The 18,649-nt window shown below is 39.5% G+C and overlaps 2 non-coding genes across 2 annotated transcripts; both read left to right on the top strand.

Moving 5' to 3' along the window:
- The first annotated feature begins 1,654 nt into the window (after positions 1–1,654).
- Positions 1,655–1,761, top strand: LOC112787267 (small nucleolar RNA R71). Its single transcript, XR_003194689.1, has one exon. It is a non-coding gene; the product is annotated as a small nucleolar RNA R71 (small nucleolar RNA).
- An 8,064-nt stretch (positions 1,762–9,825) lies between these two features.
- LOC112787959 (small nucleolar RNA R71) lies at positions 9,826–9,934 on the top strand. Its single transcript, XR_003195344.1, has one exon. It is a non-coding gene; the product is annotated as a small nucleolar RNA R71 (small nucleolar RNA).
- Positions 9,935–18,649: the final 8,715 nt, after the last annotated feature.

Raw genomic sequence — 18,649 nt, 5'->3', positions numbered from 1 at the left:
TTCCTGACTTGCTTCTTCTGAGGGTTTGAAGACGTTGAAGGTGAGTTGTTCGTCATGTATCCTCAGTATTAGCTCTCCTCGCTCCACATCTATGAGTGCTCTGGCTGTAGCTAAAAATGGTCTTCCCAATATGATTGGGTGAAGGTGACTTTCTTCCATTTCCAGTATGACAAAGTCTGTGGGAAGGAAGTAGTTCCCAACCTTCACCAGCACGTTTTCAACCACTCCAATTGTTTGTTTTTGAGTTTTGTCTGCCATCCTGATGGCTACGTCTGTGGGCATCAGATCAATCATTTGCAGCCTCTTCATAAGGGATAAAGGCATTAAGTTGATGCTTGCTCCCAGATCACAGAGTCCTTTGTCAAACATTGTTTCTCCTATGGCACAGGGAATGTGAAAACTCCCTGGGTCCTTCCTTTTTGTAGGCAGCTCTGGTTGAATGAGAGCACTGCACTCCTTGTTCATTACTATAGTTTGTCCTCCCTTGAGTGAGCTTTTCCTGGTCAGCAGCTCCTTCATATACTTGATGTATGAGGGCATTTGTTGGAGAGCCTTGATGAATGGTATATTTACATGGAGAGATGCAAATATGTCAAGAAACCTTGAGTATATTCTCTTCTCCACACCACCATTGAGTAATTGGGGAAAGGGTGCATAGAGTCTCAGCAGCTCCTTCTGTGTAATTGTGGTTTCTTGATGATTCTCTTCATGCTTTCCTGCTGATGTATCTTCAGATTGTTCTGATGGTTTGTTCGGCTCTTCCTCAATCTCCTTATCACTTATAGTAACCATCTTGCAATCTTCCCATCTAACTTTCTTTGCTTCACCTCTCGGATTTTTCTCTGTGTCACTTGGGAAGCTATCAGTAGGTTTGGGAATCTTTTCAGATAGGTATCCTACCTGAAATTCCAGCCTCTTGATGGTGTCTCCCTGATTTTTGATATTGGCTCGCACCTCCTCTTTGAACACCTTGTTATCTTGAATCTCCTTGCATACGCCTTCAAGTAGAGTCTCGATCCATGATAGTCTTTCTTCCGATGATGGAGAGTTGAGATTGGAAGCATGAGAATGGCTAGTTTGACTTTGGTATGGATGTTGAGATGTGTTGTTAGGTGGGTGCTGATATGATCTCTGTGTGGAATGTTGGTGAGTTGCATTGTTGCTGGGGTTGTGGCATCTCTGATATTGGCCTTGATTTTGTTGATTTCCCCACCAAAAGTTTGGGTGGTTCCTCCAACCAGGATTATACGTTTTGGAGTATGGGTTATGGTGGTGCCTGGGTGAATTTCTAATGTAGTTGGCCTGTTCCTGATCACCCTCTGCCTCTTCATTCACTCCTTCTTGAGTTGCTACTGAAGTGGTGATTGCTGCTACTTGATTCCTCTCCATCTTCTTGGTGAGGTCAGCTAATTGCTTGGTAATCATCTTGTTTTGAGCTAGCAGTGCATCCACGTTGTTCAGCTCCATCACTCCTCTAGTGTTACCTCTTGCAGAAGCATAGAAATAGTCATTCTCAGCTATAGTCTCAATGACATCTATGGCTTCTTCAATGGTCTTCTTCTTGTTCAGAGATCCCCTGGATGAGTGGTCTATTGCCTTCTTTGATTCATATGAAAGACCTTCATAGAAAATGTGCAACTGCACCCATTCATTGAACATATCTGGCGGGCATCTTCTTGTCATGTCCTTAAACCTCTCCTATGCTTCATATAGAGTCTCACCATCTTGCTGCCTAAAGGTTTGTACCTCAGCTCTCAACCTGTTGATCCATTGAGGAGGATAGAATCTTGCCAAGAACTTGTTCACCACATCTTCCCAGGTTGCTAAACTCTCCTTTGGAAAGAATTCCAGCCATTTAGATGCTTTGTCCTTGACTGAGAAGGGAAATAGAAGTAGTCTATAGGTGTCAGGATGAACACCATTAGACTTCACAGTATCGCATATCCTCAGGAAGGTGGTTAGATGTTGATTGGGGTCTTCTTGGATACTTCCTCCGAATGAACAGTTATTCTGAACAAGGGTGATGAGCTGTGACTTTAGTTCAAAGTTTTTGGCATGTATGGTACTCCCACAGTTTTTTGGGTTTGGGTTGATGTAAGAACCCAGAACTTTTCTCTCTTGCCCAGCCTGATGCGGTGGACCTTCTCTGCCATGGTTGTGAGCCTCTTATTCGTGATGGTTTTCCATATTCTCATCCATGTCTAGTTCAAAGTACTCTTCCTCTTCCTCAGCACCAACTATTCTCTTTCCTCTTGCTTCCCTCCTTAATCTAAGGAAGGTCCTCTCAGGTTCAGAATCAAAGGAAGTTGAAGCCCCGCTTCTTCTACCTATCATACAACCAACAAGGCACAAGCAAGAGAGATAGATACAGACAGTAATTTCTATAGAAATGCTGTTGGTGTGAGTGATGCAATATATCAAACAGTTAGTGGGTTAGTGACTGAATTGTAAACAACTAAGAAAATGGGTCGGGGAAAGGGAAGAAAATAGCCAAACAGAAATTAAATTACTCAAATGAACTTAAATCAAACAAAATAAAAACAAATGCTCAATCTAGTTATCCACCAATTTAATCATTGTTGATACAAAATCAATCCCCGGCAACGGCGCCATAAACTTGATGCACGGAAACTTGTCCTTTAACGAATCTCCCTCGGCAAGTATACCGAATTGTCGTCAAGTAAAAACTCACAATAGAGTGAGGTCGAATCCCACAGGGATTGATTGGTCAAGCAACGTTAATTGGAAGAATGTTCTAGTTGAGCTAAGCAGAAATTGGGTTGGGAATTGCAGGAAATTAAATGGCGGGAAAGTAAATTACAGAAAATAAATGACGGAAGGTAAATTGCAGAATCTTAAATGGGGAAGGGGAGTTTAGCATGAAAGTAAATAGCAGAAATTAAAGAGAATGGGTAAGATCAGAAATGGAGAGTTCATTGGGCTTAGGAGATGTTGCATTCTCCAGATCAAGTTCATTTGCATCTCTTCCTCAATCAATGCATTCATTGATCTCCTTGGCAATCTTAAGTGATTGAATTCCAATTCCTTGGTAATTCAATCTCGCAAATCAGATCAATAGCCAATTCCTTGGTCTAATTGCTCATGAGAAGAGATAAAGTGTGGTCACTAATTATACCACATGTATTTCTAAATCAAAGTATTGGGAGAATTATATGTCACCATATCCGCCCAAACCCCAATTTGGTCCAACATGAGAAAGCAATTCTAGCATGATCTCTTCATTCCTCTTCCAAGGTTCAGAAGAGATCCAAGTATGAATAGCTTCTTTTCCAAGATAACTACTCAATTGGATGAAGATTGAAAGCTTTCTAGTAAAATCAAGAGAAAAGAGAGAAGAAGGATAATGAAAACTATTATTGATCCATCAAATTACAACAGAGCTCCCTAACCCAATGAAAGGGGTTTAGTTGTTCATAGCTCTGGGAAATGAAAGCAGAGATGGAGAGTACATTCTGAAAGTTAAACTAGAAGTGCAGAGAAAGTAAAATACAGAGAGTAATTCTAAGCTCTCCTTATTTATACTATTCTTCTGATATTCTAGTTGATTCTTCAAGTCTTGGATATGGGCCTTTGGATCTTGATTTGAAGCAGTTATCTTCTTCAGTGGGCTTAGCTTTACTTGCATAGAGAAAGTGTGAAGTAGGCAGGGATTCTAGCTTAGGACATTAGTGGCGTTAACGTTAAGTGAAAGTGTGGGTTCGAGAACGTTAGTGACAATCACCTTTTTCACTAACGTCCCTAACCCAAGGATGCTCCACGTTAACTTCAACGTTAGTGGCATCAACGTGACCACTAACGTTGCCTCTTGGTCCTTCGCACACGTTATTGGGACTTACTTTTTCCAATAATGTTGAGAATCCTCCTTTCTTCCTACGTTAGAGTTCACGTTAGTGTGGCTAACGTGACCTTTAACGTAGGCTTGCCACATCTTCGAGAACGTTAGTGACACTTACCTTTGTCACTAACGTTCCAAAATGCCCCTACTTCCCACGTTAGAGTTCATGTTAACTAGGTTAACGTGGCTTCGAACGTGGTATTGCTAGCCATCTCCAACGTTAGTGACTGGTATGCGAAATTGTTACTCTGAGGTTGTAAAATTTGTTGTTCGTTCTCTCCCTGGCAATGGCGCCAATAACTGGTGCACAATACCATGGTCCAAACATAACTTCACAACTTCGCAGAACTAACCAGCAAGTGCACTGGGTCGTCCAAGTAATAAAACCTTACGTGAGTAAGGGTCGATCCAACGGAGATTGTTGGTATGAAGCAAGCTATGGTGATCTTGTATATCTCAGTCAGGCGGATATCAAATGGTTATGGAGCTTTCGAATAATAATAATAAATAAATAGAAAATAAAGATAGAATTACTTATGTATATCATTGGTGAGAATTTCAGATAAGCCTATAGAGATGCTTTCGTTCCTCTGAATCTCTACTTTCCCGCTGTCTTCATCTAATCAGTCTTACCCTTTTCCATGGCAAGCTTTCTGTAAGGGCATCACCGTTGTCAATGGCTACATCCCGTCCTCTCTTGCGAAAATGGTCCAAATGCTCTGTCACGGCATGGCTAATCATCTGGAGGTTCTTGATCATACTGGAATAGGATTCACCCTCCTTTTGCGTCTGTCACTACGCCCAGCACTCGCGAGTTTGAAGTTCGTCACAGCCATCCCTTTCCAGATCCTACTCGGAATACCACAGACAAGGTTTAGACTTTCCGGATCTCAGGAATGGCCATCCATGGGTTCTAACTTATACCACGAAGATACTAATAACTCGGACTCGGTCCCCTGTATTAGATATCTAAGAGATATTCATTCTAGCTTGTTTGCATGTAGAACGGAAGTGTTTGTCAGGCACGCGTTTGTGAGTGAGAATGATGATGAGCGTCACATAATCATCATATTCATCATGTTCTTGGGAACGAATGGATATCTTAGAAGCAGAATAAGTTGAATTGAATAGAAAAACAGTGGTACTTTGCATTAAATCATGAGGAACAGTAGAGCTCCACACCTTAATCTATGGAGTGCAGAAACTCTATCGTTTGAAGATACATAAGTGAAAATGGTCCAGGCATGGCCGAATGGCCAGCCCCCATGAAAGTCTAAGATAGCATAAAACTGATCAAAGATCCCCAATACAATAGTAAAAAGTCCTATTCATACTAAACTAGTTACTAGGGTTTACAGAAGTAAGTAATTGATGCATAAATCAACTTTCGGAGCCCACTTGGTGTGTGCTTGGGCTGAGCTTGAAGTTTATACGTGGAGAGGTCATTCTTGGAGTTGAATGCCAAGTTGTAACGTATTTTTGGCGTTCAACTCTGGTTCGTGACGTGTTTCTGGCGTTTAACTCCAGACTGCAGCGTAGAACTGGCGTTCAACGCCCTTTTGCGTCGTCTAAACTCGGGCAAAATATGGACTATTATATATTGCTGGAAAGCCCTGGATGGCTACTTTCCAACGCCGTTGAGAGCACGCCATTTGGAGTTCTGTAGCTCCAGAAAATCCACTTTGAGTGCAGGGAGGTCAGAATTCAACAGCATCAGCAGTCCTTCTTCAACCTCTGAATCTGATTTTTGTTCAAGTCCCTCAATTTTAGCCAGAAAATACCTGAAATCATAGAAAAACACACAAACTCATAGTAAAGTCCAGAAATATGAATTTAACATAAAAACTAATAAAAACATCCCTAAAAGTAACTAAATCCTACTAAAAACATACTAAAAACAATGCCAAAAAGCGTATAAATTATCCGCTCATCACAACACCAAAATTAAATTGTTGCTTGTCCCCAAGCAACTGAAAATCAAATAGGATAAAAAGAAGAGAATATACTATAAATTCCAAAATATCAATGAAACATAGCTCCAATCAGATGAGCAGGACTTGTAGCTTTTTGCCTCTTGAATAGTTTTGGCATCTCACTTTATCCATTAAAGTTCAGAATGATTAGAATCTATAAGAACTCAGAGTTCAGATAGTGTTATTGATTCTCCTAGTTCAGTATGTTGATTCTTGAACACAGCTACTTTATGAGTCTTGGCCGTGGGCCTAAGCACTTTGTTTTCCAGTATTACCACCGGATACATAAATGCCAAAGACATATAACTGGGTGAACCTTTTCAGATTGTGACTCAGCTTTGCTAAAGTCCCCAATTAGAGGTGTCCAGGGTTCTTAAGCACACTCTTCTTTTGCTTTGGACCTTGACTTTAACCGCTCAGTCTCAAGTTTTCACTTGACACCTTCACACCACAAGCACATGGTTAGGGACAGCTTGGTTTAGCCGCTCAGGCCAGGATTTTATTCCTTTAGGCCCTCCTATCCACTGATGCTCAAAGCCTTGGGATCCTTTTTATTTACCCTTGCCTTTTGGTTTTAAGGGTTATTGGCTTTTTGCTCTTGCCTTTTGGTTTTAAGAGCTTTTGGCTTTTTCTGCTTGCTTTTTCTTTTTCTATTTTTTTTTTTTTGCTATTTTTCTTTTCTCTTTTTTTTTCTGCAAGCTTTTGTATTCACTACTTTTTCTTGCTTCAAGAATCATTTTTTATGAATTTTCAGATTATCAAATAACATGTCTCCTTGTCATCATTCTTTCAAGAGCCAACATATTTAACATTCTTAAACAACAACTTCAAAAGACATATGCACTGTTCAAGCATTCATTCAGAAAATAAAAAGTATTGTCACCACATCAATATAATTAAACTAAGTTCAAGGATAAATTTGAAACTCATGTACTTCTTGTTCTTTTGAATTAAAATCATTTTTCATTTAAGAGAGGTGATGGATTCATATTCACTACTTTAAGGCATAGACACTTAGATACTAATGATCATGTAATAAGACACAAACATAAATAAACATTTCACATAAGAAAAATGAAAAACAGAAAGTTTAAGAACAAGGAATGAGTCCACCTTAGTGATAGTGGCGTTTCCTTCTTGAAGAACCAATGATGTTCTTGAGCTCTTCTATGCCTCTTCCTTGTCTTTGTTGCTCCTCCCTCATTGCTCTTTGATCTTCTCTAATTTCATAAAGGATGATAGAGTGCTCTTGATGTTCCACCCTTAGTTGCTCCCAATAATTGTGTGGAGGAAAATGTATCCCCTGAGGTATCTCAGGGATCTCTTGATTTGCAGTCAAATGTTCTGCCACTGAGCTATAGACCCTTGAGATGAATCTCTCCATCTCCTATGACTTGGAGGTGGAAGCTTTTGTCTTCCCTTTCCTCTTTCTAGAGGTTTCTCTGACCTTAGGTGCCATCAATGGTTATGGAAAAACAAAAAAGCTATGCTTTTACCACACCAAACTTAGAATGTTGCTCGCCCTCGAGCAAAAGAAGAAAGAATAGTAGAAGAAGAAGAATATATGGAGGAGATGGAGGAATGTGTGTATTCCGCTATATGGGTGGGCTTGGGTGGGAAAGAGATTTTGAATTTTGAAGGTAGGTGGGGTGTATGGATGTGAGTGGTGAATGGAAAACAGAAGGGATAGGGAGAGAGAGGGTGATATAGGATTATGAGGAGGGAAGGTAAGTGGAGGTATGTGGGGATCCTGTGGGGTCCACAGATGCTGAGTTGATCCTGTGGGGTTCTCAGGTCCTGAGGTGTCAAGGATTTACATCCCTGCACCAATTAGGCATGTAAAATGTCTTTGCATGCAATTCTGGCGTTTAAACGCCGACTTGATGCTTGTTCTGGGCGTTCAACGCCCATATGCAGCATATTTCTGGCATTGAACGCCAGCTCCATGCTTGTTTCTAGCGTTCAGCACCAGCTTTCCTCAGTGTGCATTTCTGGCGTCTGAACGCCAGGATGCTGCTTGTTTCTGGCGTTCAACACCAGATCCATGCTCTGTTCTGGCGTTGAACGCCAGCCAGATGCTCCTTAATGGCGTTTAAACGCCAGTAAGCCCTTCCTCCAGGGTGTGATTTTTCTTCTGCTGTTTTTTATTCTATTTTTGATTTTTTCTATTTATTTTGTGACCCCACATGATCATGAACCTAATAAAACATGAAAGAACAATAAAATAAAAATAAAATTAGATAAATAAAAATTGGGTTGCCTCCCAACAAGCGCTTCTTTAATGTCAATAGCTTGACAGTGGACTCTCATGGAGCCACACAGGTGATCAGGGCAATTTTATAGACTCCCAACACCAAACTTAGAGTTTGGATATGGGAGTTCAACACCAAACTTAGAGTTTGGCTGAGGCCTCCCAACACCAAACTTAGAGTTTGACTGTGGGGGCTTTAGTTGACTCTGTACTGAGAGAAGCTTACTGTGCCTCTTTTCCATGTTTACAGAAGGATGACCTTGAGTTTTAAACACAAGGGAGTCCTCATTCAATTGAAGGACTAGTTCACCTCTGTCTACATCAATCACAGCTCTTGCTGTGGCTAGGAAGGGTCTTCTAAGAATGATGGATTCATCCTCATCCTTCCCAGTATCCAGGATTATGAAATCAGCAGGGATGTAAAGGCCTTCAACCTTTACTAACACGTCCTCTACCTATCCATAAGCCTCTTTTCTTGAATTGTCTACCATCTCTAATGAGATTCTAGCAGCTTGTACCTCAAAGATTCCCAGTTTCTCCATTACAGAGAGTGGCATGAGGTTTATTCCTGACCCAAAGTCACATAGAGCCTTTTCAAAGGTCATCGTGCCTATGGTACAATGTATTAGAAACTTTCCAGGATCCTGTTTCTTCTGAGGCAGTCTTAGTTGATCCAATGCATTTAGTTCATTGGTGAACAGGGGAGGTTCATCTCCATAAGTCTCACTACCAAATAAATTGGCATTCAACTTCATGATTGCACCAAGGTACTTGGTAACTTGCTCTTCAGTAACATCCTCATTCTCTTCAGAAGAAGAATACTCATCAGAGCTCATGAATGGCATAAGGAGGTTTAATGGAATCTCTATGGTCTCTAGATGAGCCTCAGAGTCCTTTGGTTCCTCAGAGGGACACTCCTTGTTGATCACGAGACGTCCCAAGAGGTCTTCCTCCTTGGGATTCACGTCCTCCCCTTCCTCCTTGGATTCGGCCATGATGGTTATATCAATGGCCTTGCACTCTTCTTTTGGATTTTCTTCTGTATTGCTTGGGAGAGCACTAGGAGGGGTTTCAGTGATCTTCTTACTCAGCTGGCCCACTTGTGCCTCCAAATTTCTAATGGAAGACCTTGTTTCAATCATGAAACTTAGAGTAGCCTTGGACAGATCAGAGACTAAGTTTGCTAAGTTAGAGCTATTTTGTTCATAGTTCTCTATCTGTTGCTGAGAAGATGATGGAAAAGGCTTGCTATTGCTAAACCTGTTTCTTCCACCATTATTAAAGCCTTGTTGAGGCTTTTGATCCTTCCATGAGAGATTTGGATGATTTCTCCATGAGGGATTATAGGTGTTTCCATAGGGTTCACCCATGTAATTCACCTCTGCTATTGCAGGGTTCTCAGGATCATAAGCTTCTTCTTCAGAAGATGCCTACTGTTGGATGCAGCTTGCATTCCATTCAGACTCTGAGAAATCATATTGACTTGATGAGTCAATATTTTGTTCTGAGCCAATATGGCATTCAGAGTATCAATTTCAAGAACTCCCTTCTTCTGAGGCGTCCCATTACTCACAGGATTCCTCTCAGAAGTATACATAACTGGTTGTTAGCAACCATGTCAATGAGTTCTTGAGCTTCTACAGGCGTTTTCTTTAGGTGAATGGATCCACCTGCAGAAGTATCCAATAACATCTTAGCTAATTCAGACAGACCATCATAGAATATATCCAGGATGGTCCATTCTGAAGGCATGTCTGAAGGACACTTTTTGGTCAATTCCTTGTATCTCTCCCAAGCTTCATAGAGGAATTCACCTTCTTTCTGTCTGAAGGTTTGAACATCCACTCTAAGCTTACTCAGCTTTTGAGGAAGAATGAACCTGGCTAAGAAAGCCTTGACCAGCTTATCCCAAGAGTTCAGGCTATCTTTAGGTTGAAAATCCAACCATATTCTAGCTTTGTCTCTCACAGCAAAAGGGAAAAGCATGAGCCTGTAGACTTCAGGATCTACTCCATTAGTCTAAACAGTATCACATATCTAAAAGAATTCAGTTAAGAACTGAAAAGGATCTTCAGATGAAAGTCCATGAAACTTGCAGTTTTGTTGCATCAGAGAAACTAATTGAGGTTTAAGCTCAAAGTTGTTTGCTCCAATGGTAGGAATTGAGATGCTTCTTCCATGTAAATTGGAATTAGGTGCAGTGAAGTCACCAAGCATCCTCCTTGCATTATTATTATTTTCGGCTGCCATCTCTTCTTCCTGTTCGAAAATTCCTGTAAGGTTGTCTCTGGATTGTTGTATTTTAGCTTCTCTTAATTTCCTCTTCAGAGTCCTTTCAGGTTCAGGGTCTGCTTCAACAAGAATGTTCTTGTCCTTGCTCCTGCTCATATGAAAGAGAAGGGCACAGAAAAATAATAATAGGCATCCTTTTTACCACAGTATAGAGGTTCCCTTGTTGTGAGTAGAAGAAGAAAAGAATGCAATGTAAAGAAAGAGAAGGGAGGAGAATCCAAACACAAGGGTGAGGATAACAGAGATATGAGATGAAGAGAAGTATTATTAAGTAAATAAATAAATAGAAGAAGATGAGAGAGAGAAGTTTTCGAAAATAATTTTTGAAAAAAGAGTTAGTGATTTTCGAAAATTAAAGGGGGAAAAAGATTAAAATCAAAATTTGAAACAATTAGTTAATTAAAAGAATTTTGAAAAAGGAGGGAGATAATTTTCGAAAATTAGATAGGGAAAATTAGTTAGGTGGTTTTGAAAAAGATAAGAAACAAATAAAAAGTCAATTAGTTAGTTGAAAAAAGATTTTAAATTCAAATTTTAAAAGATAAGAAGATAAGAAGTTAGAAAAGATATTTGAAAAAGATAAGATAAAAAGATATTTTTGAAAGGATATGATTGAAATTAGTTTTGAAAAAGATTTGATTTTTAAAATCACAATTAATGACTTGATTCACAAGAAATCACAAGATATGATTCTAGAACTTAAAGTTTGGATCTTTCTTAACAAGTAAGTAACAAACTTGAAATTTTTGAATCAAAACATTAATTATTGATGATATTTTCGAAAATATGATGTAAAATTAAGAAAAAGATTTTTGAAAAATATTTTTAAAATTTCCGAAAATAAATGAGAAAAATGAAAAAGATATGATTTTTGAAAAAGATTTTGAAAAAGATAAGATTGGAAATTTGATTTGACTCATAAGAAACAACTAAATTTTAAAAGGTTTTGAAAAAGTCAACTCAAATTTTTTAATTTATGAGAAGAAAAAGGGGAAGATAATTTTTTTGATTTTTGAATTTTTAATGATGAAAGAGAAAAACATGAAAAAGACTCAATGCATGAAAATTTTGGATTAAAATAATGAATGTATGCAAGAACACTATCAATGTCAAGATGAACACCAAGAACACTATGAATGTCAAGATGAACATCAAGAACTTATTTTTGAAAAATTTTCAAGAAAAGAAAACATGCAAGACACCAAACTTAGAAATTTTTCATGCATAGACACTATGAATGCAAGAATGCATATGAAAAACAAGAAAAGACACAAAACAAGAAAATATGAAGATCAAACAAGAAGACTGGCCAAGAACAACTTGAAGATCATGAAGAACACTATGAATGTATGAATTTTCGAAAAATGCATAAATTTTTTAGAAAAAAATGTAATTGACACCAAACTTAAAAATTGACTCAAGACTCAAACAAGAAACACAAAATATTTTTGATTTTTATGATTTTATAATTTTTTTTTTGATTTTTTTCGAAAATTAATGTGAAAAAGAAAAATAAGGATTCCAAAATTTTCAATATGAATTCCAGGAATCTTGCACTCTTAGTCTAAAGCTCCAATCTGAGAGTTAGACATGGCTTAATAGCCAGCCAAGCTTTAGAAGATACAAATCAGTCATACAATAACAAATTTGATTAGCAACAACTAGCTTGCTCTTGTAATGATGACTTGGGAGCCTCAATCCAAATGAATTTACACGTGGCTCTACAGCCAGCTAGGCTTCTACATGCTTCATGAAACACTAGAATTCATTCTTAAAAATTCTGAAGAAAAATATATTTATTTTTGAAAATAATTTTTTTTTGAAAAGAAAACGAAAAGAAAGTTACCTAATCTGAGCAACAAGATGAACCGTCAGTTGTCCAAACTCGAACAATCTCCGGCAACGGTGCCAAAAACTTGGTATGCAAAATTGTTACTCTGAGGTTGTAAAATTTGTTGTTTGTTCTCTCCCTGGCAATGGCGCCAATAACTGGTGCACAATACCATGGTCCAAACATAACTTCACAACTTCGCACAACTAACCAACAAGTGCACTAGGTCGTCCAAATAATAAAACCTTACGTGAGTAAAGGTCGATCCCACGGAGATTGTTAGTATGAAGCAAGCTATGGTCATCTTGTATATCTCAGTCAGGCGGATATCAAATGGTTATGGAGTTTTCGAATAATAATAATAAATAAATAGAAAATAAAGATAGAATTACTTATGTATATCATTGGTGAGAATTTCAGATAAGCGTATAGAGATGCTTTCGTTCCTCTGACTCTCTGCTTTCCCGCTGTCTTCATCCAATCAGTCTTACCCCTTTCCATGGCAAGCTTTATGTAAGGGCATCACCGTTGTGAATGGCTACATCCCGTCCTCTCTTGTGAAAATGGTCCAAATGCTCTGTCACGGCATGGCTAATCATCTGGAGGTTCTCGATCATACTGGAATAGGATTCACCCTCCTTTTGCGTCTGTCACTACGCCCAGCACTCGCGAGTTTGATGTTCGTCACAGCCATCCCTTCCCAGATCCTACTCAGAATACCACAGACAAGGTTTAGACTTTCCGGATCTCAGGAATGGCCATCCATGGGTTCTAACTTATACCACGAAGATACTAATAACTCGGACTCGGTCCCCTGTATTAGATATCTAAGAGATATTCATTCTAGCTTGTTTGCATGTAGAACGGAAGTGTTTGTCAGGCACGCGTTCGTGAGTGAGAATGATGATGAGCGTCACATAATCATCACATTCATCATGTTCTTGGGAACGAATGGATATCTTAGAAGCAGAATAAGTTGAATTGAATAGAAAAATAGTGGTACTTTGCATTAAATCATGAGGAACAGCAGAGATCCACACCTTAATCTATGGAGTGCAGAAACTCTACCGTTTGAAGATACATAAGTGATAATGGTCCAGGCATGGCCTAAAACTGATCAAAGATCCCCAATACAATAGTAAAAAGTCCTATTTATACTAAACTAGTTACTAGGGTTTACAGAAGTAAGTAATTGATGCATAAATCCACTTCCGGGGCCCAATTGGTGTGTACTTGGGCTGAGCTTGAAGTTTACACGTGGAGAGGTCATTCTTGGAGTTGAACGCCAAGTTGTAACGTGTTTTTGGCGTTCAACTCTGGTTCGTGACGTGTTTCTGGCGTTTAACTCCAGACTGCAGCGTAGAACTGGCGTTCAACGCCCTTTTGCGTCGTCTAAACTCGGGCAAAGTATGGACTATTATATATTGCTGGAAAGCCCTGGATGGCTACTTTCCAACGCCGTTGAGAGCACGCCATTTGGAGTTCTGTAGCTCCAGAAAATCCACTTTGAGTGCAGGGAGGTCAGAATTCAACAGCATCAGCAGTCCTTCTTCAACCTCTGAATCTGATTTTTGTTCAAGTCCCTCAATTTTAGCCAGAAAATACCTAAAATCATAGAAAAACACACAAACTCATAGTAAAGTCTAGAAATATGAATTTAATATAAAAACTAATAAAAACATCCCTAAAAGTAACTAGATCCTACTAAAAACATACTAAAAACAATGCCAAAAAGCGTATAAATTATCCGCTCATCAGTGACAAAGGTGAGTGTCACTAACGTTGGCTCATCATCCCTTTTACTCACGTTAGCTTCAACGTTAATGTAGTTAATGTGGGAGTTAATGTGGCTCATAGTGGCTCATCCCAACGTTAGTGAAAAAGGTGAGTGTCGCTAACGTTGGTGATTCTTTGCTCCCTCCATGTTAGAGTCCACGTTAACTAAGTTAACGTGGCAACTAACGTGGCTCAGAGTGGCTTAGCTCAACGTTAGTGACAAAGGTGAGTGTCACTAACGTTGGTCATTCTTTTGTTTCCCCACGTTAGAGTCCACGTTAACTGAGTTAACATGGCTCTTAACATAGCCAATATGAGCTTGGTCCAACGTTAGTGACAAAGGTGAGTGTCACTAACGTTGGCTTCATTTTCTTCTTCCACGTTAACTACCACGTTAATGTAGTTAACGTGGCAATTAACGTGGGCTATGATGGCTTCGAGGACGTTATTGGCAATTACTTTTCTCATTAACGTTGCAAGCTAGCTCCCCTTCCACGTTAGAGGTCACGTTAGTTAGACTAACGTGGCTGCTAACGTGGTTCTTCCTTGCTTCCTTTGTCCTGAAATCAAGCAATAAAGTTCATCAAAATTCTAGTCCAAGTTATGAGACATGTATCATCCAATTTGTCATTCAATTCATGCATAATTCTCATGAATTCATATAAAAATCACAATGTTTGCTTGAATCAAGATGTAAGTGAAATTCTACCCAAAACTTGCTTATTTCCTAAGAAAGTGCATGAAACTACCCTAAAACCATAAAGAAAAGGTCAGTGAAACTGGCCAAAATGCCCTGGCATCACAACACCAAACTTAAAGCTTGCTTGTCCCTAAGCAAGCACTGGAACAGGAGATGATGAATGAAATGACAAGATGAATGAATCATTATTGTGGAAGTCCTATTCTTGGTTTTTTGGGGTTTCATACATAGCAACTTAGGTTCATTCCTTTACTGGCTTTCAGACCTTTATCATGCCTTGGAATACTCACTTGATTGCACCCTTTGAGACTGTTATTCGTTGATCCCTTTGTCTTTCCAAGGTCTACTGCATCCTTAGGCTAAGTGCTCTGTGAGGGGGCGACTCTTTAAAATAAGCTTTCAGCCAACACTCCCGAACCAGTTGGTTCAAGGTTCTAGGTGTTGAAGCACATCTAAGGACTTACTCCCTCAAGTCTCTCTCCCCCATACATGCACAGCACATGGACATGGTTTGTTATTTTCTTCCCTTGAGGTCTTGGTGTCCAGCACCTTTTTGGGTTACTAAATGTTCTGTAGCAAGGTTGCTCTTGATAGTGGATTTTCAATTGATAATCCCAGGTTAGTTAACCCAAGTTACCAAATGATGAAGCACTCCTAAGAACTTATTCATCCAAGCATATCCTTGGTACAAGAGCACCACAGACACATCCCTCAAGATTCAAGCCCTTGGTGCCTAGCCTTATTCTTTATTAACTTTTCTTTCTTTTTCAACTCTTATTATTATTTTCCTTTTTCTTATTAGGATCTTATTATTTAGCTAGTCTTATGGGGTGTGTTTGAAGCATATGATTCAAGGCAGATAGTTGCCTTCCCACCTTGTTGGTGAACCAACTTAGCTAAGTGATTACTACACCACAAATTTAAGGACCTACTCCACAACTTGAACATCACTCTGGTCTTTCATAACATCTCTTTTTATTGAACTTAAAAGGACAAGCATACAATAAGCAAGATAAAAATGAAGGCAGGCAATTTGACTAGCAAGCATAGACATAGGCAAAAGCAAACTTAAAGACAGAATTGAAAATTCCTAAGCAACTATGGAAGCATATTCTATTTTATACATGATTTTCCTTATTTAAAAAAAAAACTTGAAAAAGAAAGATGGAACAATGAGAGAACTCCACCACCTTTTACTCTTGGGGATGCTCATGCTCTCCTTCCTGTTTGTCCTCCTTGTGTTTTTCTTGAGTGCTTACACTCCCACTTCCCTTACTTTTTCAAATCAACTTCTTCCAGAAGCCAGCATCTTCCATCTTCTTTTTCAATGTTTCCTTCTGCTGTTTCACCTTCCTTTCCTCTTGTTCTGTGAGATCTTTTTAGACCTTATCATACCTAGGGATTGCAGAATGTAGATTATGCATATGACTAGACATATAGTTCAACTTGGCTTGAGTGTTTATGTTGAACTCCTCCCTGTGTAGTTGCCGTCCTTCATTCAGTACGCTGAACTCATTGGATGCCTTCGTCTGAGCTAGCTGGCGTTGGTTGAGTTCTTGAAGGCGTTTATCTTGATGCTCTTGCCTTTCAGTCACTTGATTGATGGCTTGAGTGAGCTGGGAAGAATGTTCCATTTGCTGTTTCTGCCGCTCCCCTTGTTGATTCATCCAATTAGAAAGGAGTTCTTGACGATCCATCCTTTGGGCTTGAACGTGCAGTTGTTGTTCTTGTCCCTCCATATAACTCCTCGTTAGCTCCTCAATGGCTCCGTGAATGTGATTCAAGTTGATGTTGGTTGGATCATAGTACTCTTCTTGCTGATATTATTCCTGTTGAGGTTCTTCTTGGTGAGGTTCTTTTTGTGGTGTTCTTCTCCCTATTTGAGGTCTTCTTTGTTGTTGGGCGGGTGTCAGATACGTTATACGCCGGAGTGTAACCATCCTTCCAGGGTTTACCAAAGTTGGGTTGCTGTCCTCTCCTTTTGTGGTAGCCGAACCCTTCAATTGTCCCACCAATCCTCCTACAAAATAAAAGAAAAAATAAAATTGTGGGAAGTGGCGGCAAGATTTAAAAGACAAGAAAGAGTAACTACTTTTTAAAATTTTATTTTGTTAACTACTAAGTGCTATTCATAAATGCAAACCAACTGACTAATTAATTTTCCATATATGCAACCTTGGTGACACCAAACTTAGTTTGTGGCAATGTGGTGTAAGATGATTTGTTCAAGGTGCTAAGAGTGACATGCTATGAGTTGCATTCATGTCCTCTTAGTGTGCCTTGAACACCAAACTTGTTCTTCACTATATGTTGCATAAAAGGATTTTTTCAGGGATATGTCAAAGTTGATTTGCGATCCTAACTACTTTAAAAGCATGTAAAACATAGGTTGCCTCCCATGAAGCGCTTCTTTAGCGTCACTAGCTTGACGTTCTTCCTTTGTCAGGGTGGTTGGTAATCCTTCAAATCTTCCCCTCTTGTAGTAAACCTATATCCATTGGCTTCATCAATGATCTCTACATGTTCTAGGGAGAGAACTTTGTTGATGGCAAAAACCTTAGGTAACTGAGATGGGATGGTGGGGAGATGAAATGGGATATCTAGGTAATAAGCTGAGATCACTTTATCCCCTGGAGAGAAATCTTTTGTAGGGATCTTTTTGTTCCTCCATCTCCTTGGTATCTTCTTCTTTGTTTCTTTTGCTGTTATCCTGCTCTTTGTGGTCTCTTTCCCTAGGGAGATTTTGTTGCTGGTCTCATATGATTCTGGTGGTTTTGGCTCCACTTGAGTTTTCTTTAGCTGTGACAGCTGCTGATTCTCTTGTTCATCACCCAAAGGAATTCCAGGGTGTACAGCTTGTGCTTCAATGCTTTTTTCTCCCACCATTGCTCTGTCATGCTCTGCCTTTAGTTACTTGCCTTCCTGACTTGCTTCTTGTGAGGGTTTGAAGACGTTGAAGGTGAGTTGTTCGTCATGTATCCTCAGTATTAGCTCTCCTCGCTCCACATCTATGAGTGCTCTGGCTGTAGCTAAGAATGGTCTTCCCAATATGATTGGGTGAAGGTGACTTTCTTCCTTTTCCAGTATGACAAAGTCTGTGGGAAGGAAGTAGTTCCCAACCTTCACCAGCACGTTTTCAACCACTCCAATTGATTGTTTTTGAGTTTTGTCTGCCAGCCTGATGACTATGTCTGTGGGCATCAGATCATTGATTTGCAGCCTCGTCATAAGGGATAAAGGCATTAAGTTGATGCTTGCTCCCAGATCACAGAGTCCTTTGTCCAACATTGTTTCTCCTATGGCATAAGGAATGTGAAAACTCCCTGGGTCCTTCCTTTTTGTAGGCAGCTCTGGTTGAATGAGAGCACTGCACTCCTTGTTCATCACTATGGTTTATCCTCCCTTGAGTGAGATTTTCCTGGTCAGCAGCTCCTTCATACACTTGATGTATGAGGGTATTTGTTGGAGAGCCTTGATGAATGGTATGTTTACATGGAGAGATGCAAATATGTCAAGAAACCTTGAGTATATTCTCTTCTCTACACCACCATTGAGTAATTGGGGAAAGGGTGCATAGAGTCTCAGCAGCTCCTTTGTGTAATTGTGGTTTCTTGATGATTCTCTTCCTGCTTTCCTGCTGATGTATCTTCAGGTTGTTCTGATGGTTTGTTCGGCTCTTCCTCAGTCTCCTTATCACTTATAGTAACCATCTTGCAATCTTCCCATCTGACTTTCTTTGCTTCACCTCTCGAATTTTTCTCTGTGTCACTTGGGAAGTTATCAGTAGATTTGGGAATCTTCTCAGATAGGTATCCTACTTGAAATTCCAGCCTCTTGATGGTGTCTTCCTGATTCTTGATATTGGCTCGCACCTCCTCTTTGAACACCTTGTTATCTTGAATCTCCTTGCATATGCCTTCAAGTAGAGTCTCAATCCTTGATAGTCTTTCTTCCGATGATGGAGAGTTGA

This window comes from Arachis hypogaea, chromosome 20, assembly GCF_003086295.3.
Source record: "Arachis hypogaea cultivar Tifrunner chromosome 20, arahy.Tifrunner.gnm2.J5K5, whole genome shotgun sequence".
NCBI classification, from domain to species: domain Eukaryota; kingdom Viridiplantae; phylum Streptophyta; class Magnoliopsida; order Fabales; family Fabaceae; genus Arachis; species Arachis hypogaea.
The sequence above is the reverse complement of the archived record's forward strand: the minus strand, read 5'-3'. Positions and strand labels throughout refer to the sequence as shown.